The 8,017-nt window shown below is 50.8% G+C and overlaps 1 pseudogene; it reads left to right on the forward strand.

Annotated features, from left to right (window-relative positions):
• Window positions 1-920: 920 nt before the first annotated feature.
• On the forward strand, window positions 921-7,787 carry LOC142854104 (protein arginine N-methyltransferase 9-like; annotated as a pseudogene).
• Window positions 7,788-8,017: the final 230 nt, after the last annotated feature.

Genomic DNA, 8,017 nt, shown 5'->3' on the forward strand with positions numbered 1-8,017 from the left:
TGCCTCTGCTGCCCCAGTGCTCAAATCCCAGGCTGCACCACTAGGATGTTTGTGTGGCGTTTTGGCACATTAGGCAAGACTGTCACCTGAGCTACACCCACAGCTCCAACCTTCCTTTTCAATTTTAAAACCTTTTCATTTTGAGATGGATAGAATCTCACCAAGTGGCCCAGATAAGCCCAGGTCTGTCTTGAGGTGTCTTCTTCCTTTGCAGCCTCTGAGTAGCTGGGATTGCAGGCATTCACCATGTTCTCAAGGATTATTCGTTTTAATCTTCTTTGGTTTCTTTTCCTCTGAGAGCATCATCGTAGCCTCATCGTTAACTGATTTCTCCGGTGAATATCAGCTCAACCAAGCACTGTAGGCCATGACTTCAGACCGAGTAGGCCAGGACACCAGGCACCCTCAGCCTGGCAATCTACCATGCCCCTGGATCCACCCCTGTGTAACCTGTCTGTGCCCAGGCAGTGCTTTCTCCCGCTCAGGAGTTCCTAGCAGATGCTAAGCTCAAAGGGAAGACAAACAGCAGTGTCTTCCTTCAAGAGGGGAGAGGAAGCTTAGGCAGGAGGATTGCTTTGAGACAGACAAGTCTTGGCAATATCAGCAAGACTCTGCTACAGACAAATGGTCCAGGACAAGAAGAGGGACCACAAACCTAGGAACAGTCTGGGTTGTTTGTTTGGTCTTTGGTTTTGTTATTGTTTTAGAAAGGGTCTCATGTAGACCAGGCTGTCCTCGAACCCATGCCTCTACTTCCTGAGTGTTGGGTTTAATGTGCCTGCCTCCAAATGGGAAGAGCCTACCTGGCCTGCAGCAGCCCTAAAGCTTTAGGCAGCACAGGGTGTCCTGCTGGCCTTATTCCCTCCACCTTCCTGTGGCGTTTTCGCCCTACCCGAAGGCTAACACTCTTGCCACGACCAATGGGCCCTCAGCTCTACCTGATCTTCCTGTCCCTGGAGGCCTCTTACCAGACCTGGGGTGAGGTTTTTCAGAGTGGAGGAGGGTTGTCAGCCACAAAGAGAATTGCCCCCCCCCCTTTGTTTTCTTTTTGGCGAGAGTGTCTTGTTGTGTAGCCCAGGCTGGTCTTAAACTCACAGTAAAATGCTGGGTTTACAGGCACGAGCCACCAAACCTTTTGTTTATTAAGACAGGTTCTTACCAGTAACCTAGGCTGGCCTGGAACTCCCCGAATAGTCCTTGAATTTGTAGGAGTCCTCCTGTCCCCGCTGGTTCAGAGGTGTACCTCTACACCTGGTCCAGGCGCATTTTCCCTCTTCTGTGTGAGTTGGTGACTTCCTCTCTTTGCCTTAGCCACACTTTGGTCTCCAGGTCCCTTGTGGAAGCGGAGTGCACTGGAGTGTTAATGTCTTCTCTGCTGTGGTCCCAAAGCCTGTTGTAACTGTGGATGCCACCTTTGATGTCTGCACTGTTCTTCAGTGGCAGCTGTGTTATTGTTCCTTTTTGACTTTATTTTATGCACATATATTTTTTGAGATAGGGTCTTACTCTGTAGCTCAGCCTGGCCTCCTTGATACTGGGAACATTCATCTTGGGTCAACAATCAAATGATCACCCCTAGGCACCCCACTGTGTTCTAGAATGGTTTCATCTCTGAGTTTCAGTCTAGAGCATGACCTCCCCTTTAAGCACTTCCTTCCATCCCATCATATTCTGTTCTTATATGATGTGTGCATACCTGTATACACACCCGTGCGGCCAGTGAGCGTTAGTACCTGTGCTTATAGAGTCAAAGCAGGCCTTCCTCTGTTTCTCTGTACGTTACTGTCTCGAGACAGGGTCTCACTGACCCAACCCGGAAGCTTGTCCTTACAGCTGGTCAGAGAGCTCAGGATCTGTCTGTCTCTTCCCGCACCCATGCTGAGTCTCGGACACTCACAGGCTACAGCTTTTCCTGTGGTTGCTGGGGAAATAAACTCCTGTCCTTGTCTGACCCAGTGAGCTGTCTCCCCGCTTCCTCCTTTATCTTCACAGGGTCTTGCTGCTTTGCCTCCCGGGCTCTAGAGTTTTTCCTGCTGGACTTGAGTACTTCAGCAGTTGGTGATCGTCATACTCAGCTATAGGTGACCGCCACACTCAGCAGTTGGTAACCAACCACACTCAGCTGTTGGTGATCGCCACACTCAGCTGTCAGTGACCAACCACACTCAGCTATAGGTGATTGCAACACTCAGCAGTTGGTGACCAACCACACTCAGCTATAGGTGATCGCCACACTCAGCTGTTGGTGACCGTCACCCTCAGCTGTTGGTGATCGCCACACTCAGCTGTTGGTGACCAACCACACTCAGCAGTTGGTGACCGCCACACTCAGAAGTTGACTTTCCAGCCCAGCTCAGGCTGTAATTGTGCAGTGTGAAAGGCTGGAGGGGAGCCCAGAACCTGTGCTCATGTGAAGGCCTTCAGCACAGCGGCCTTCCCTTTCCTTGCCCTCCCTTTTCCTCTCCTCCCCGCATTTCCCACCCTCCCCTCGGCACTTGGTCTGTCCTGTCTCCTGCTTTGCAGAAGTAGCTGTTACAGTTCCTACACCAGTACCTCAGTGATTGGACCCAGTAACTCTGTCCTGAAGATGGACTGTTCATTGAATGTGTGCAGCTCCGATTTTTTTTTGTCAGCTCTATACAAGCTTGGGAGGGTTGGAAAGAGAGACCCTCAACTGAGAAAATGCCTCCATCAGATTGGCCTGTAGGGAAGCCAGTGGACATTTTCTTGATTAATGATTGGTGTCGGAGGGTCTATACCACAGAGGGCAGTGCCACCCACACCTGGGCAGGTGGTCTTGGGCTGTAGGAAAGCAGACTGAGCAAGCCAGTAAGCAGCGCTCCTCCATTGTCTCTGCTTTAGCCCCCACCCTGAGTTTTTTGTCCTGACTTCCCCCAGTGATGAACAGTGATAGGGAAATGTAAGCCAAGCACCCTCCTTCCCAGGATGCTTTTGGTCAGGTGTGAGAAAGAGATGCAAAGGAAATTCTCTAAGCCAGGCCTGGTGGCTCTAACCTGCTGTCCCACAAGGAGATCGAGACCAGCCTTGGGCTACGTAAAGACTTCAAGGCCAGCCTGGGCTTGAAGGCCTTGTCTTAAACAAGGGAACGTGACTGAAGGGTAACTCGGACTTGATGCACCGCCTTCCTGGAGAACAGACTAGAGCACCCAGGCCAGCCGGGTAGACAGCTATAGCACCTACTATTGCCACCAAGTAGGGCACACAGGAGGGAGTTGCAGATGAAGGATCAAGACTGTAGACCTTGCTCGCCGGCCTAGAGGGAGCTAGCTAGGTGTTGGGCTCTGCTGGAAGGAGAGGCAGAATTCTCCCTCACCTCTGGTCCCGAAACTGCATCTGCACCTCTGCTGCTAAGTGGCAGAGTCTGCATTTTCAGATTTGTGCCTCCAAGGAGGCTGAGGTGAGGGAGACTGGCTGTGCCCAGCAGTAAAGGGTCCAGTGCGCAACTTCAGAGAGTAGACTCCTCTGACTCACCTCTCTTTGAGACTGTGCTCTGACCTCAGCGAGGACATGGACTTGTCTGACCCTCCCAAAGCTGTCCAGTTCACAGAGTTGCCAGGAGCTGCCCCGCCCTGCCCCCAGCAGAGGAGAGGTAGGTAGCCCTGGCTGAGAAAGCCTGCTGTGTGTAGCACACAGGGCCAGGTTTTGTCAGACCTTGGATTTAATCCCTGTGCCACAAAATAACAGCAAAAAATGTATCAGGTGTTTCTTCTCCAAAGAGGGTGTGGTGGGCGTGATTGGTTTTTAATTCCAAGAATTGGGAGCTTGAGGGAGGAGGGTCAGAAGTTCAGGGTCACCCTCCACTGCTTAGTGTGTGAGTTCAGTCAGCGTGAAGATTTGTCTCAAAACAGAACTAAAAACAAACCCACAAACAATATAAAGTGTGTGTGTGTGTGAGAGAGACAGAGAGAGAGAGAGAGACAGAGAGACAGAGAGACAGAGAGAGAGAGAGACAGAGAGAGAAAGAGAGAGAGAAAGAGAGAGAGAGAGACAGAGAGAGAGAGAGAGAGAGACAGAGAGAGAGAGAGAGAGAGACAGAGAGAGAGAGAGAGAGACAGAGAGAGAGAGAGAGAGACAGAGAGAGAGAGAGAGAGAGAGAGAGAGAGAGAGAGAGAGAGAGAGAGAGAGAGAGAGGGCCAGCGAGCTGGGTTCTGGGTTCTGGGTTCTGGGGACGGGGTGTGCATTTGCAGTGCAGCTCAATAGCAGACCTAGTCTGAGCTGAGCCCTAGCCTCCACCCCTAGCACCACAAATACCATCAATTTATTTGTGGACAGAGAACAAGGTTTTCTTTGGGCTAAGAGATCCTCAGGTTTGCAGACTATGTGCTGCATGTAGTCTTTCAGTGTTTCTCTGGGGCAGGTCTGGGAGACATAAGCCGTCTTGGGAAAGACTTTTCTGGTCTCCAGGCCTCAGTAGGATGGAGAGAAGGGGCGCACATGCTAGGTTTACTCAATAGTCCACAGGAGGTGAGAACGTGGTAGCTGGTGGAAAGAAAGGAGTTGTTTTCACCCTGCGTGTGGGCAGGGGCCGGCCTGGTGCTGCAGTGGCTCAGGCAGGGGTGGGAGGCTAATTGTGCACCAGCGATGGGGGCGGGGACTACTGGCCCTGGCTTCCCCAGGGCAGAGAAGAAGATAACATCTCCAGTTTGTTTCCGGTGTTTCCTTCCGTCCTTCCCTGCCCATGGCACTGTGAGGCAGCCTGCCTCTGCACAGCCTCAGCCCAGTTCAGAGGTTCACAGACAGCTGTGCCAACTCTTACTGTTGCTAGGTATACAGCCCTGAGAGTGGGCACAAAATACCAGTACAGAACGCCACCTAGGGTGAATGAATGCTGGCTGAAGTGTGGGTAGAGCGGGGGTTCCATCGCTCCACCGTAAGTACTTTTCTTTCTTTTCCCCTTTCTCTCGTATATTACATCCTGTTCTCAGTTTCCCTTCCCTACCCTCCTGCCATTTCTTCTCCACACTTCCCCTCTACCCCAGATCCACCCCACCCCCGCCTCTGAGGAGCAGGCCTCAGAGACATCAGACAAACATGGCCTAACGTGCTACAATAAGGTGAGAAGGCACATACCATACATCAAGGCTGCATGAGGGACCCAGTAGGAGGACAAGGGTCCCACTAGTAGGCAAGAGTCAGAGACAGCCCTGCCCCCACTGCTGGGAATCCCACAAGAAGACCAAAGTACTTAGCCATAACATATACGCAGAGAGCATAGGTTAGACCCCTACAGGCGAGTCCCCCGAGTCCCAGTCAGTTGATTCTGTGGGTCATGATCTAGTGGTGTCCCTGCCTCCTCTGGTTCCTCCCATCCTTCCTCCTGTTCCTCTGCATGTCTTCCAGAATTCACCTTGTAGACCAGGCTGGCCTCAAATTCATATAGATCCACCTGTCTCTGCCTCCAAAATGCTGGCGTTAAAGGTGTGTGCCATTATGCCCAGCCTGTATTTTTGTTTTGTTTTGCTTGGGGTTTTTTGTTGCAGGGTTTCTCTGTGTAGCCCTGGTTGAACTGGAACACTGTACACCAGGCTGGCCTCGAACTCACAGAGATCTCTGCCTCTTGAGTGCTGGGATAAAAGGTGTACACCAACACTGCCTGGCTCAGTTTCACTTCTAAAACAACAAAACAAACACAATTGACACTCGTCTCCTGTAGCTCAGGTCAGCATCAAATGTTGGTGCAGGTTTTAAAGCGTGTGCTTTCCCTGCCTAGCTGCTGCGGATGCAGGAGCCCTTCGCTGGTGGGCGCCGGCTTTCAAGCTCAAGGCCCACACTGTAAACAGCTCTCATAGACAAAAGGTTGTGAGTTTCGCAGGCCAGAGAGAGCCATGGTGGTGGCAGAGGTACTGCTGTAGACCAGGCCAGAGCAGAGGCCATGTTCGCCAGGGAGAGTTGCTTCTTTGGGGATAACAGTGTTGACCTCCAGGAGAATTTGTGAAGAGGATTTGGGTTCGATTCCCAGCACCCACATGGCAGCTCACAACCATCTGTACCTCCAGTTCCAGGAAGCCAGTGCCCTTCGCTGGACTTCGTGGGGAAAAAAAACACACATATAGTGATGTGGGATGTCCTTCTGTATATGTGTTGCTTTTATTGGTTAATGAATAAAGCTGCTTTGGCCTATGGCAGGGCAGAATATATCCAGGTTGAAAGAGATATATAGGCAGAGTCAAGGAAACGTCATGTAGCTGCCGAAAGAGAAGGACCCAGAACCTTTCTGGTAAGCCACAGCCTTGTGCATTACACAGATTAATAGAAATTCAAGATGTAAGAGCTAGCTAGAAATATGCCTGAGTCACTGACTGAATATTGTTATAATTATTTCTGTGTGATTATTCAGGTCTGGGCGGCCGGGAAATGAACAAGCAGTCTCCATTTACATGTAGTACAAAGATGTACACACAGGCAAAATACCTATATGCACGAAATATTTTTTTTTTAATTTAAAGCAAGACATAGTGGTGTAGACCTTTAATTCTACCACTTGAGAGGCAGAGACAGCTAGATCTCTGTGAGTTCAAAGCCAGCCTGGTCTACATAGCTAAGCTAGCCAGAGCTACACAGGGAGACACTGTCTCAAAAAGGCACTAACTTCAAAAATAAAAGTGGTGGATTGGAGAGATGGCTCAGAGGTTAAGAGCACTGACTGCTCTTCCAGAGGTCCTGAGTTCAATTTTCAGCAACCACACGGTGGCTCACAACCATCTGTAATGAGATCTGGTGCCCTCTTCTGGAGTGTAGGCAGACATGCAGGCAGAGTGCTCTGGCTAACCTTCAGACCAGTAGAGCAGATCCTCTGGAGCAGCCCTGTGTGTTAGAACCTGCAGAGATTGCTTTCTCAATAACATTCCATATCATGAAGGCTTTAGGATGGCCATGAGGAAGGTGTTGTCTTCGCTGGCCCCAGAGAAACCGTGCCAGCCCATGGATCCTCAGTGTCGGGACTCTGAGATGAACTCTGGAAATGGATAGAGTGCTGCTGCACCGAGCACCTCTGACCCTCTCTGTGTGTTGGATGTGTCCGAAGGCTTCTCTCTTTTGCCTATAATTGCTGGAACACTTGGTGAGGCTAAGCCCTACAGTTCCGTGGAGAAAGACCAGCATTGTGTTGCTTTGGACCTCATATCTGAAGCCAATCACTTCCCTAAGGAAACACTGGAGTTTTGGCTGAGACATATAGAAGATGAAGCTGCTGTGTTGCAAAGGCCCAAATCAGATAAATTGTGGAACATAATTATATTAGACGTCATTGAGCCATCTGGGCTCCTTCAGCAGGAAAGAATGGAAGAAGCTGCAATATCCAGATGTTTATTGCAGTCTTGATGCTCAGGATGCTCGTGGGGTCGCAGACACTGGTAGAAGAGAGTGCTGTTCAAGGAGCAGAGCACACTCTTGGGCTAAGCATAGCACCTTGGTTAGCCAGTTCCAGGGGCCTGCCCGTGTGTTTGGGTTTCTCTTCATTGCCGTGTGTCCCTTTAAGCCAGCCAGTGGGACTCTTAAGATGAGCTCTGATGACACCATATCTGAACACTTCCAACAGAGAAAGAAGTGAAGGTCCGCATGTGTAGATCTGGACGAGTGACCGCCCTCCCGTTTTGGTTTCCTTTGTGCCTTGATGATGAAGTCAGGCTGGACAGCTCAGGTGAAGCCTGCCACGGGAGCAAGCTGCCGTGGTTCTGGACACCCCCATCCGAGTGCAGGCGGGAGAGGAGCTTGTGCTCAGTGTGCAGCATCACAAGAGCAATGCCAGCATCACAGTGGAGCAGTGAGAGAGGCTGTAATCATGGGACGAGTGGAAATGTCCTTGTCCTGGTCAAGGTAAAGCATTAATAGAGCACATGGTAACGGGCTTATAAAAATGGAGGGGCTGGGGAGGTGGCTCTGTGGTTAAGAGCACTGGATGCTCTTCCAGAGTACCTGGGTTCAATTCCCAGCACCCACACAGCAGCTCACAACTGTCTGTAACTCCAGTTCAAGAGGACCTGACACCCATGGCAAA

This window comes from Microtus pennsylvanicus, chromosome 7, assembly GCF_037038515.1.
Source record: "Microtus pennsylvanicus isolate mMicPen1 chromosome 7, mMicPen1.hap1, whole genome shotgun sequence".
Lineage (NCBI taxonomy): Eukaryota > Metazoa > Chordata > Mammalia > Rodentia > Cricetidae > Microtus > Microtus pennsylvanicus.